This window comes from Chelonia mydas, chromosome 3 (assembly GCF_015237465.2).
Source record: "Chelonia mydas isolate rCheMyd1 chromosome 3, rCheMyd1.pri.v2, whole genome shotgun sequence".
In the NCBI taxonomy this organism is placed as follows: domain Eukaryota; kingdom Metazoa; phylum Chordata; order Testudines; family Cheloniidae; genus Chelonia; species Chelonia mydas.
Genome location: NC_057851.1, coordinates 3,767,918 through 3,781,631, shown reverse-complemented (window position 1 = coordinate 3,781,631; position 13,714 = coordinate 3,767,918). Strand labels below are relative to the sequence as shown.

The window sequence follows — 13,714 nt, the reverse complement described above, 5'->3', positions numbered from 1 at the left end:
AGGCCATACTGAATCTGGCCCCTAGCAGTAATTAGCAGCACATACTTTGTGGCATTTAACAACGCTGGTCATACTCCCACCTGGAGTTAGCCATCTAGTTCAGTGTAAGAGCAAAGGCTTGCTATCTAGCAGGCTTCCAGTGATTGCTTTTCATCTGTAACTGTCCAAGCACAGACTAGGTGTAACGACTCCACCTGGTTGATAAATTGTATTGTCAATTGCTTGGCCGCGCTTTGGTTTGTTACGAAATATACTCGAGAGACCAAACAACCAATGGCAGGCACGAGAAAGGTTCAATACCGGCGGTGTCCAATAGAAATTCGACGCTAGGCACACTTGTGGTTCTGAATTTTTCTTATTAGCCACATTATAAAAAAGCCACATTAAGTCACATTATAAAAAAGCCACATGCATTAGCCACAATTCAATAGCCTATTAGCCACATGTGGCTAGCGGCGAAGGTATTGGACACCTCTGTGCTATACCGTACCGGTCTCCTGTGCAGTGACGTCGCGTTCACCTTACGCAGACGGTGTGCTCCCGGAGGTACACCTCTAAAGCCATCCTTGTATACCCTCCGTGTTTACCGTGATGCACCCTTAGCTTTGTGCCAGGTACATGCATTCCACATGCTAAGAGGCAGGAAGACACCTCCCTGTGCCTATGTCAGGCTTGTGAGGGTAACTCACTTTCTGTTGCTACAAGGAAACAATCATAGATCCTGCTACTAAAAATTTTCCAATCTCTTAAGTCAAATCTTACTGAAACTATTGCTAGGTATTATGGGATGCTTAGCATAAATGAACAGGATTATAACAAAGGTACAGGCTAATCTGGGCTATATAACTGCTATATTAATACTTAATATTTATGTTTAATGCTTTATATATATTGTTGATTTATATATGCTGGCTAGCATATGTTATATATATATAAAACATATGCTAGCCAGCATATATAAGTCAACAACCTGCCCCGACAGGATATCCACACTGGAGCTAAAAGAGTAATTCCATTAGCCGGTAGCAGGTATTTTTTCATGCTTTGTCACTTTAGATAAGCTGTTGCCAGCAGGAGAGTGGGGTGGGGGGAAGTATTTTTTCATGCTTTGTCACTTTAGATAAGCTATTGCCAGCAGGAGAGTGGGGTGGGGGGAGGTATTTTTTCATGCTTTGTGTGTATAAAAGATCTTCTACACTTTCCACAGTATGCATCCGATGAAGTGAGCTGTAGCTCACGAAAGCTTATGCTCAAATAAATTGGTTAGTCTCTAAGGTGCCACAAGTCCTCCTTTTCTTTCTGCGAATACAGACTAACCCGGCTGTTACTCTGAAAGCTGTAGGCTGTTATCCTGCAGTGGCCCGGGAACAGGCACACAGCCAGCGTGTTACACAGGTGTGAGTGCATGGTGCGATATTTGGGTTCGGAGCCGGGAGGGAGCTGCTGTTTGGATGATCATTGGGGGTACGTGGATTTGGCCTGCACTAAATGTGTTGGAGGAAAGAGCTAAAGAGATGGGCAGCAGCTCACCTCCCAGCCCAAACTATACACCAGAAATCAGCACCTGACCCCCCAAGCATGAACAAGCCCGGGCTGGATGCCACACCTGTTAGGCAGTGGCCTGTCCGTGCTACGGACAGCGCTGCACCACTACTCAGACATCAGCTTTGTTTAAGCACGCAGCCATTCCTGAGTTATACATGAGTCTCCGGTGGGGGAAGCAAACCCTAGAACAAGGTCATCTACACATATAGGTACCACAGGCTATCAGTGGGTATCGAACCCAAGACTTTTAGCATAACAAATGCTGCCCTCACTGTGTGAGCTAATAGAGAGCTCTGTTAGATGTGGGAAAGCAACAGGTTGTTGCAGTCCCTGGGGACAGCCACCCACTGGAGACTTCTGAACTCATGGGTAGAGCACTGGACTGGGAGTGAAGAGCCATTGACCTGCTGGGTGACCTTGGGTTCGCCGCGTCCGTCCGTGCCTTTGTCTCCTCTCGTGCCCTTTCTCTTGTCTATTTGGGCTGGAAGCTCTTTGCGGCAGGCAGTGGCTCTCACTTTGTGTTTGTGCAGCGCCCAGCGCAGTGGGGCCCGGATCTCAGCCGAGGTTCCTAGGAGCTACTCTAACACAGGCAGGAGTTACAAAAACTAGGGCCTAAAAGCCAGTGTGTTGCGCAGGGTCTCGCCCCCAGTCTGGGTCTTCGGAGCCACCGGCTGGGAGTGTTGACACTTGTTTCAAGTGACGACACAGACAGATGGTTCCCAGGGCAGGGAAGCTAAATATGAATCGCTTTAAAATATCAAACTGGACCTCACTGTGTCTCGGGTTCATTGAGAGTTTTGGACAATCACACGAGAGTTTGAATTGAGCAGAGGCAGTGCTGGCCCAGCGGGGGCCCTAAGCAGGAATAGTTTGGGTCCCCCTACACAACACATACTAATAATTAATAGTGCGGGCCCTGGAGCTCCTCGAGGCCCTAAGCAATTATGCTGCGCACCGGCTCTGTTCAATTGAGCATATTTATTCAGTCGCTGTCCTGAGGGCAGAGCCCACCCCAGCTCTGGGAGGGACTGAAGATGTCCCAGACAGCTCCAAGCCCTGTGTGTTGTGGGGCAGGAGGGAGTTACTTGCAAGGCTGATGCAGAGAGGAAGGATGGTACTATGGTAATAAAGCCCAGGTAAGTACCTTAGCCAGAGACATGCTGCCTTTACGACAAGTCTCATTTTCTAGCCGCCTCGAGTACAGTCCCCTCTGAGACCACAGGTACGTCCTGGAATGGCCCCCTGATATCGCCACAGCTAACTTCAGGGCACTGCCTCATTCAAAGCTCGTGTGTGTTCACCGCCCGGAGCTGGAAATGCCAGCTCCAGTGTAGACGTCGCTTTAGTGACCAGCGCTGCTTCTGCGCCATGCTCCCTCTGGAGAGTAAATCTGCATAGCTCCATTGACCCTGAACAGCCGACCTATTGCATCCTTTTATTTCCCTTCAGCCTGTCTCTGCTGCAAATGAACAGCGCTCTCTACTACTGCGTTTCTTGCCCTCATGTCTGGGGACTAGGAGTCAGGAGATCAGAGTTCTGTTGCCCTGCTGTGGGTCCCGGGGGCAAGTCAGCTTGCCTCTCTGTGCCTTGATTTCCCCCTCTGTAAAACAGGGGTGATAATACGGGATCTACGGCTCATGAGGATGCTGTGAGAATTAATGTCCGTAAAATGCTGTGAGATTCTGCGATGAAAGGGGCCATAAATGGACAAAGTATTGCAATGGACTGACTGTTTGCAATGAACCACAGATATTGGCGTGACCACTTCTGGCACCAGTATACCACTGCTGGCACCAGAATTGCCCCCGCACCAAGCAGTAGCCTGTTTCCAGGACTTTGCAGGTCAGCTTCCCCGTTGGAGGAGAAGTCATTTGACATGGAGCCTGGGAATAATCTAAGTGTGATTTGCTTTATTTGCACACATGAACCAATCCTAGAACAGAGGCAATTCCCTTTCCTCCCCATCTCAGCCCACACACCCATTCTCAGGCAACTGCTCTGTGTCAAAAATTGCCTCCAAGTATGGAGAATAAAGAGCAAACTGCCTATCACTGCTTCCTGCAAAGAATCATTGCACAGCTAACAATGCAGCATTTCTTCAAAGACTCAACATTTGCTCGCACGCTAAGGAAAAGAACTTGTAAGTCCATGTGAATGTCTATACAAGCCGCTGGAAATGAGGACGAGGAGCCAGCTGAGAGGCCTCTACCAGGGTTTGCTGCTCCATAGGGAAGGAAACAGGATCCACTCCCAGAGCCTGGAGCCAGGAGTTAGAGCTCCGGCACTGGCTACCACTTTTCAGCCAGATAGTCTCGTTGTTTCATGCTCATTGCTGCTTAGAGACCTGTAAACCAAGCTCGTCCCCTTTCTCCAGAATAAAGCACATTGCTAGCTTCACCAGTTGGCTAAAGCATGGTCCTGGATTGACTGTGCTCAGAATAAACAGGGCCAGATCCTCAGAAGGTACAAATTCGTGTAGCTATTTGGACTCCAGCGTAACTTCCCCCATTTACAGCAGCTTTCCTCAGCCTCAGACTCCTCCTGAGGTCACCGTGGGTTTGGCAAAGGGCTGCACAAAAGCCGTTGGCAATGGGCACCAATGAGAAGTTCTGTTGGTCTTACGAAACTCTGGAACTATGCTCAGAGAGTGTGAGGCCAGCAGGGACCTTTGGATCATCTGGTCTGAACTCCTGTGTGCATCACAGGCCTTTAAACTTCACCCAGTTCCCCTGGCATTGAGCCAGTACCTTGTGTTTGGCTAAAGCATCTTCCAGAAAGGCAGCCAGTCTGGATTGGAAGACAACATCAAGAGATGGAGAATCCACCACTCCCCATGGCAGTTTGTTCCAGGGGTTAATCACCCACAAGGTTAAACGTCTGCCTCAGGCCTGCTCTGCCCTTAAAACATAGCTTGACATAGCTACTGTGTACAGGGGTGGGAAAAAAATCACACGGGTGAGCGCTGTAGCTCTGTGGACCTAACCGCTAGTGTAGATGCGGCTAGGTTGACAGACAAATGCTTCCATGGACATAGAATCATAGAATCATAGAAGATCAGGGTTGGAAGAGACCTCTGGCGGTCACGTAGTCCAATCCCCTGCTCAGAGCAGGACCAAACCCAACTAAATCATCCCAGCCAGGGCTTTCTCAAGCCTGGGCCTAAAAACCTCTAAGAATGAAGATTCCACCACCTCCCTAGGTAACGCATTCCAGTGCTTCACCACCCTCCTAGTGAAATAGTGTTTCCTAATATCCAACCTAGACCTCCCCCACTGCAACTTGAGACCATTACTCCTTGTTCTGTCATCAGCTACCACTGAGAACAGCTCCATCCTCCATGTCCACCTTGGCTCAGGGAGGTGGAGTTCCTACAGTGAAGGAAAGACCTCTTCCATTGCCGTAGTGTGTGTCTACATCTGGAGACTACCGCAGCGCAGCTATGGTCCTGTACACATAGCTATGGGGCTGTAGGAGTGCTCCAGAGTATAGACAAGCCCTTATTTCTAGTCTGAATTTGTCTGGCTTCAGCTTCCAGCTGTTGGTTCTTATTCTATGTTGTTACCTTTATCAACCAAACTTGCAATCGAAGAATGAAATCAGGCTTGTTTGACGGGACTTTTTTTCCCCCCATAAAACCACATCGACTGGCATGAATTATATTCCTCTCCTTTAATACTTTGCTAATCAAATCCCCTATGAACTTTACCATTATTTTCCCTGGGATCGAGCACTCCTGTAGCTCACACTGCAGAGCTCTGTGTTTTGATATTGATTGTTGCATGGTCCGGCTGTCTTGCTGGTATATCTGTGTGGGGTCCTTAAACAGCCAGGACTTCCCAGCCCAAGGCTGCTGTGCTGGGTGGGGCGAACACACTGACCACGTAACACTGCCGGCCCCTGCACAGGTGTGTTACTATTTGGTTTTTACCCTCATGTCACTGCTAGGGAACTGAGACACACAGAGATAAAGGGACTTGCCCTGGACTCACACCAGGAGTGTGTGGCAGAGCCAGGAACTGACCCCAGGTCTCCTGAGTCTTAGCCCAATGTCTTAACAGCAGAGCAAGCTTCTATCCCACAAGTGAGCTTTAGCGAAAAGGCCGAAGGGGTTAAATCCTACAGCGGCGGGGGAACAAGGCGATGCAGGGCACAGAGCTTTCTCTCCGTGGTGGGGAAAGCAATTGTTGTTTCTCCTGAATAATTCACAGGTGTTGGTAAGGGATATCTATTGGACTTGCAGATAAAGGCATGACACCCGACGCTGGCTCATGTGAATTATTGAAAGGGCCGCGGCTGAGATGCTGGTGCATGGCTCATTGTGGGGCTTTTGTTCCATCCCAGGGTAGCAATTGCCACACAGCTAATTAGTTTGGAAAACGATCCTTTCCCTGGGCTGGGCATGGGGCCCAAGTGGATTATGCCAGCCACTTGTCTCCCGGCTTGCTAGGAGGGCAGGGAATTGCACCAGGTGGTCTGGCTCTTCAAGAGCCAAAGGCAGGACACGCAGTGTCTTCCTGGAGAACCATTTTTAAGGCCCCCCAGATGTTGTGCCAAGCCAGTCAGAGGAAGGATGGGTTGGCAGCACATTGTACATCTGCCCATACAACTGAACAAAGAGCAGGCTAAGGGGTGACTTGATCATAGCCTAGAAGGAGCCACATTGGGAACAGAAATATGACAGTAGAGGCCTCTTCAGTGTAGCAGACAAAGATCTAACATGATTCAATGGCCGGACATTTGAAGCTAGACAGATTCAGACTGGAAACAAGGAGTAAATGTTTAGTAGTGAGGGTGGTTAACCATTGGAACAACTGGCCTCAGGATGGGCAGGATTCTCCATCACTGTCAATTTTAAAATCAAGTTTGGATGTTTTTCTAAATGATTGGCTCTAGTCAGGAGCGGCGGAAGCATCCTAAAGGTGGGGAGGGTCCCACAGGCCCTTCCCCCACACCGTCCCTTCTCCCTGAGCCTCCACCCTAGCGCCACACATTCCCCCCAAACTCCCCACTCTCGGGCCGCCCCTTCCCCCGAGTCCCTGTCCTGATCTATTAAAGAGGCTACAAGTTGTGCTGGTTGGAGAAACTCTGATGGAACCATTTTCCCTCCGGATCTGTGGTTCCATCGAAATCAAAATGCTTTGTGAAATCGGGCTGATTTCTGTGGCCAGAATTTTGTGCAGGAAAAGAAATGGGCGACCTTTGGTAAATCACTCCATTGCTCTGTGCCTCAGTTTCCCCATTTATAAAATGGGGCTAATGATACTCGGCCACCTTTGTGTGGTGCAGTGAGATCTAGGAACGGGGAGGGCTCTATCAGAGCTCATTTCCCCCGCTCCACTGTTGGAAGCTGCAGTCCCACCTGCCCCCTGGCTCCAAGCTGCACTGTGAACGTGTCAGCGCTGGGAACCGGGTGCAGGGGCGGGCGCAAAGAGCATTCCACCTCCATGCAGCTGAGACAGGGCAGGAGACAATAGCTGGGGACTGGATTTCATTACCTGGAGCAACAAAGCAACTAATCCCAAGAGCTTTGAATGTTGAGCTAGTGTAAAAAGGGGCTTTGTTTGGGTCTTTGTGGTAAGGCATCTCTGACTATGAAGATCGCTGCAGAATTCAGCTCCTTCGTCTCAAACCACCTCCCCCAAGGCTTTCAGGCCCGGGCTCCCAAATGGTGCAGTGATCAAATGCAGCATCAGGGTAGCAACCGCAGAATGTGGGAAAACAGCCCAGCTTGGGAAATGAAATGAAAAGTCGTCTCTCTGCCAGCTGTGATCCTGTCAGCTCTCCCCGGCTTGCCCAGCCTCAGGCCTGGTCCACGCTTGGATGGGAGACCTCGAAGGAAAACCCAGGATGGGGCGGTTGGGATTCAATGGGGGCTGCTTGTCCCCTTGAATGAGTGCTTGGGCCAGGGCTCTAGGAGGTGCTGTGACACTGAAGATGCTTTAATAAAACAGAGGCTCTGACCCCTTGTGGTCGTTAAAGAACCCAGAGCACTTCCTGCGGAACAGAAATGTTTCCTCCATCCTCTGACCCAATTCTAGCTTGGGTAATTCCAATCTGCCTGCCTAAAATTTCCCAGTGCAGTTCCATTGGGATATAGCATTGCATGGGATAAGTCTTCAATAGGGCTGCCATGCACTGTTTAAACTAGCTCCCATATTCTGCCCCCAGAGGTGGTTGCATTTCAGTGGTGGGAGATAGTATGGCTTGTTGGATAGAGCGCAGCACTGGGGCTCCAGTCCAGTGTCGGGTCTGTTCCTAGCTCTGCCACTGGTCTGCTGGATGACCATGGGCAAATCACTGCACCTCACTGTGCCTCAGTTTTCCCACCTGTGAAATGGGGATCTTAGTACTGATTTCCTTTGAGATCTACTGATGAAAGGCGCTGTGTTTCATTTCAATGGAACAAACTGTCTAGGGAAGTCAGGGAAGTTTGTTGGAGGTTTTCAAAAAGAGGCTGGATAGCCATCTGTGTTGGATGGTTTAAACACAACAAATCCTGCATCTATGGCATGGGGTTAGACTAGATGACCCTTCTAACCCAATGGTTCTATGACTAATTTTTATTATAGCGTGTGCATGACCCAAACAGCATCTAAAATCTTCCCTTCCTTTGCTAGACTCTTCTGTCGCTCCTCACCTTAAACCTAAACTTTCTTAACCTGTTGGAAAATATCAGCAGAATCAGGGCATGGGGTGGAAAGTATCTGGTTAGGGTGTTGTCCGGGCTTCATTTGTAATGAAAGAGGTGCTGGGGCTCAAGCAATTTTTTTACATTCATAACGGATGCGGCAAGCCTGGAGGTGCCGGGGCTGTGAACTGCCAAGCCCGGAGGTGCTGGGGCTGTGAACTACCAAGCCCAGAGGTGCCGGGGCTGTGAACTGACAAGCCCGGAGGAGCCGGGGCTGTGAACTGCCAAGCCCAGAGGTGCCGGGGCTGTGAACTGACAAGCCCGGAGGAGCCGGGGCTGTGAACTGCCAAGCCCGGAGGAGCCAGGGCTGTGAACTACCAAGCCCGGAGGTGCCGGGGCTGTGAACTGACAAGCCCGGCGGAGCCGGGGCTGTGAACTGACAAGCCCAGAGGTGCCGCGGCTGTGAACTACCAAGCCCAGAGGTGCCGCGGCTGTGAACTACCAAGCCCAGAGGTGCCGGGGCTGTGAACTGCCAAGTCCGGAGGTGCCGGGGCTGTGAACTGACAAGCCCGGAGGTGCCGGGGCTGTGAACTGACAAGCCCAGAGGTGCCGGGGCTGTGAACTGACAAGCCCGGAGGAGCCGGGGCTGTGAACTGACAAGCCCGGAGGAGCCGGGGCTGTGAACTACCAAGCCCAGAGGTGCCGGGGCTCTGAACTGACAAGCCCGGAGGAACCGGGGCTGTGAACTACCAAGCCCAGAGGTGCCGGGGCTGTGAACTGACAAGCCCAGAGGAGCCAGGGCTGTGAACTACCAAGCCCAGAGGTGCCGCGGCTGTGAACTACCAAGCCCGGAGGAGCCGGGGCTGTGAACTACCAAGCCCAGAGGTGCTGGGGCTCTGAACTACCAAGCCCAGAGGTGCCGGGGCTGTGAACTGACAAGCCCAGAGGTGCCGGGGCTGTGAACTGACAAGCCCAGAGGTGCCGGGGCTGTGAACTGACAAGCCCGGAGGAGCCGGGGCTGTGAACTGCCAAGCCCGGAGGAGCCGGGGCTGTGAACTGCCAAGCCCAAAGGAGCCAGGGCTGTGAACTGCCAAGCCTAGAGGTGCCGGGGCTCAGCCCTGGCAAGCCCTCGCCCAAATTAAGCCCTGGGTGTTGTGCAGTAATTTGGCTGAATTGAGCGAGCAGCGAGTAAGATGAAACTGGATTCTTTTGGTGCGTTTGCTCTGTCTGTGTAGGATAGTGCATTTCATTTCGCCCCTCTGGTGTCGTGTGGCACAGATGCTGACTCCGTGGGTGCTCCATCAGCTCCTCTCCCTCCCCCCAGTGCTTTCCACCTGCCGGCAGGCCCCACCAATCAGCACCCCCTCCTGCCCCCCAGCGCCTCCCGCCCGCCGTGATCAGCTGTTCCACGGCATGCAGGTGGTACTGGCGGGGAAGGGGAAAGAGCGAGGGCGGGGTGCTCGGGGGAAGGGGCGGAATGGGGCAGGAAGAGGGAGGAAAGGGGTGGGACCTTGGGAGAAGGAGGAGTGGGGGCGGGGTCTGGGGCGGAGCCGGGGGGAACACCCCCCCGCACATTAGAAAGTTGGCACCTCTGTCGTGTGGGGTTTGCTCCCTGCTGCACTGCTCCCTTTGGTCCCGTTAGCCCTGCCGAGTGACTCTGGGGAGGTGGCCATGCTAGATCCGCTCCCCGCAATGTCTCTGGAGTCTCCTCGGTGCCGCTGAAGGACGGTTTAGTCTGCGGAAGAGAAGAGTGAGGGGGGATTTGGTAGCTGCTTTCAACTATCTGAAAGGGGGTTCCAAAGAGGATGGAGCTCGGCTGTTCTCAGTGGTAGCAGATGACAGAACGAGGAGTAATGGTCTCAGGTTGCAGTGGGGGTTTAGGTTGGATGTTTGGAAAGACTATTTCACAAGGAGGGTGGTGAAGCACTGGAATGGGTTACCTAAGGAGGTGGTGGAATCTCCCTCCTTAGAGGTTTTAAGGTCAGGCTTGACAAAGCCCTGGCTGGGATGATTTAATTGGGGATTAGTCCTGCTCTGAGCAGGGGGTTGGACTAGATGACCTTCTGGGGTCCCTTCCAACTCTGGTATTCTATGATTCTGTGGGGGTGGTTCTATGTAGGTGACGCTTCGTAATTTGGTTCTGCAGAGGCCTGTGCCTTTCTTCCACCTCCTTCCCTGTGGGTTGTCTCCTCTTGAGTCTGGGGTTTGGACATACATTAAGCTGCAGAGCAAAACACAAGCTTAGTCTTCTGAGGGTTTTAACAGTCTGGGCTAGTTTCGGACGTTGGGTTCGGTGAGCCGGATGGTGCTGGGGGCCAGTGATATACAGGAGGTCAGACTGAGTGATCCGGTATTCTAGGATACAAAAACTCAGTCACAACGTGCAGGCGACTCACTGAAACCATGCAGAGCAGTGAAATCCGGGCAATTTCCTTCCCAACCCGAGAGCGGCTCTGGGATCATTCAAACCTCCCTGAAACTTGGTCTCCAGGTGGAGTTTGCCAGGAAAGCTGAAAGCTGCTGCTTTTCATGTGGTGGTTGGATCTCATCGTGCAATAAACCCCAGAGTTTATTGTAGGAACAAGATTTTCCATCTGCAGCTCCGCAGAATCAGCGAGGCTGAGGGAGACACAGCTGGATTCTAATCTGCCTCCTGCATCAGCCACCAAGCTGCGACCTGTTATGATTGCAGGCCATGGAGGGCTCGATTCCCCCACTCCAGATGCAAGAGGGGTGAGGGACAAAGCCGGCTGCAGATGCAACTGATCTGAAATGTTACTGTACCGTCACCCTCCCTGTGGGATCGATTTCACATGGATCCCTCACTTTGCCCAGAGCAGCTCTACAAGCTTACGTTGAACATGGCGTTTGCATCAACGGCAGGAAGAGAAACGCATCAGTCAGTAATGTGCAGTGACAACCTGCCACCGCTGATTGTCATGCTCTCCCACGCTCAGATCCCCATAAACGAGGCGCAAACATCTCCTCGCTGCCAGCCCCAGTGAAAATCAATCCAGTCAGAAATTAGCCATTTACTCTTACACAGATCCACCCTGGGGAAATCCTGGCTGCGGGGCCTGGAACTAGGCTGATACATGACAGCTTGTCAGAGAGAGAGAGAGAAAGAGCACGTCCATTTCAGTGCAATTAGTTTTAACTGCTGCACTGAACTGGGTCTTGTTATGCATGAGAAATTTTGACCGCTCAGTGCTGTATTTGGACGGGGTGAACAGAAAGAGGCAGGAGCGGATTTATCATGAAACTAACCATGCGGTGGCACAGGGCCCCCAGCGACAGGGGGTCCCCAAAATGCAGGACAAATATCTGACTACCCGCCCCTGAGTCCCGGCCGGTGGCGCAGCAGGGTTCAGGCAGGCAGGCTGCCTGCATGCCGTGGCCGGTGGCCCCACGCTGCTCCCGGAAGCAGCCGGCTGCTGGCACATCTCTGCGCGCCCCTGGCAGGGGGGGAGGCGGCTTCGCATGCAGGCAGTGCACGGAGACCTGCAGCCCCCCACCGCCAAGGGCCGCACAGAGACGTGCCAGCAGCAGGGCTAAGGCGGCTCCCTGCCCACTCTGCCTCCCTCTGTCCACGCCACACTGCTCCCCGAAGTGGCCGGCTTGTCCCTGCGGCCCCAGGGCTGGTGGGTGTCTCTGTGTCCTGCCCCTGCCCTGAGCACCGACTCCACAGCTCCCACTGGCCAAGAACTGCTGCTAATGGGAGCTGCGGGGGCAGTGTCTGCGGGCAGCAGCGCACGGAGACCCCCTGCCTCCCGCCCCCCGCCTAGGAGCCACTGCTGGAGTGGGGAGGGGGGTGCCGATGCCGCCCCCCTGCCCACTTCCCGCACCCCAACCCCTTGACCCAGCCCAGAGCCCGCACCCAGCACCCAACTTCCTCCCAGAGCCTTCACCCCTCACCCCTCCTCCCACACCCCAACCCCCTGCCCCAGCCCAGAGCCCGCACCCAGCACCCAACTTCCTCCCAGAGCCTTCACCCCTCACCCCTCCTCCCACACCCCAACCCCCTGCCCCAACCCAGAGCCTGCACCCAGCACCCAACTTCCTCCCAGAGCCCAACCCCCGCACTCCCTTCTGTACCCCAACCCCCTGCCCCAATCAAGGTCCCTCACTTTATTTTCATTTACTTCCCATTACTTATAATATAGGAGGAGGATGAAAAAAAAAAAGAATGACAAATGGGGGGGAGATAAGAGAGAATGTTCTTTTTCGTGGCTGGGTCCCCGGGGGGCCCCCGAAAATGAAGCTGTGCACAGGGCCAGGGGGCCCCATTAACTGTCAATCCACCCCTGGAAAGAGGCCGTGTTCGGGGTGCAATCTAACTGGGAGCCATGGAAGTTAACTGCAGAACAGGACAATACAGGTGAACCGCCAGAAACAGTTCCTGACAGTGAGACGTGTTGGACGACGTGGAAGATTTCAGGTAGAATGAGAATCCGTTTGCCTGTGCAGGACGAGGCGCAGCTGAGATTGACACAGACGCAGTCGAAGGCTCAAGCCAACAGGAAACAGCATCCCATGAGAAGGGGCGAGAGCCCCATGGGTTAAACCTGGGCTGGGCGAAACACTAGGCCATGCTGTACTGGCCAGGGCTGGGAGGAGCAGCCAGTGGGCTGGAAGATCTAATAGGCCTTTGGTATCTCTAAGTCCTATGTTTACTGTTGCCGTTTCCTTATAATTACGTTTCACTCAGCATGGTTGAGGCACTCTGAGCTGGAAAATAAATAAATATTCATTTAAACTCTATTAACTGAACCCTAGGGCCGGCTGGTTACTTAGAGAGATTCTTATACCTGTCTCTGTATCTGGGAACAGCCCAGGAATCACGGGCCATTCAGGCCCCATTAAAGCAACTTCTCCTGACCAGTCCCTTGAGCATTAGGGCTACAAATACAGCTTTACAGCTTGATAGAGAGCCCAATCAGTGATAACCACCCTTGGGACCATTGATCAATGTAGTGTAGGTGGATGTGACACAGAGGATAACAGTCTGCTACTGCTGCCAGTGAATGGAATTACCCCTTGGACTCCAGTGGTAGAGAGTGGTGCTGTGGTTCTGAACGTCCCAGCCCAGGGCGTTCAGAGCTTTAACATCCTGTTACCGCCTGCTTTAGCAAAAGAGGAATTTGTTGGTGCTAAACTCTTGCTACCCCAGTCTGTTAGCCGGCCAAACAACTCCTGTGGACTCTGCCAGTCCAAAGTTAGCCTTGCAGGGTAACCCTTGGCATACTTCAGTTCCCGAGCTCTCCAGAAACATCTCCTTGTGGCATCCAGCCCCTGTCACTGGATGCCCTCAGAAATACCTAGTCCGGTGTTTCCAAAGAGACCGACCACACATCAGCCTGGCTCAGCTGGGAATTCACACCTCACTTCAATAAAGAACTTTATTAATAACGACCAGAGCTTTAAGTGATACTAAGCAGAGATAACAGAAACTGAAAATGGAGACCTGTTCATCAACTGTGCCTGGTTACATGGTTTTATACACATTTTTAGCATAAACAGACAACTGTTTAATTAACACCC

At 52.5% G+C, this 13,714-nt stretch overlaps 1 protein-coding gene across 5 annotated transcripts in view; it reads left to right on the top strand.

Moving 5' to 3' along the window:
• The window catches only part of OTOF (otoferlin), a 197,530-nt gene that overhangs the window by 63,764 nt on the left and 120,052 nt on the right, over positions 1 to 13,714 (top strand). The gene's annotated exons all lie outside the window — the stretch shown is intronic.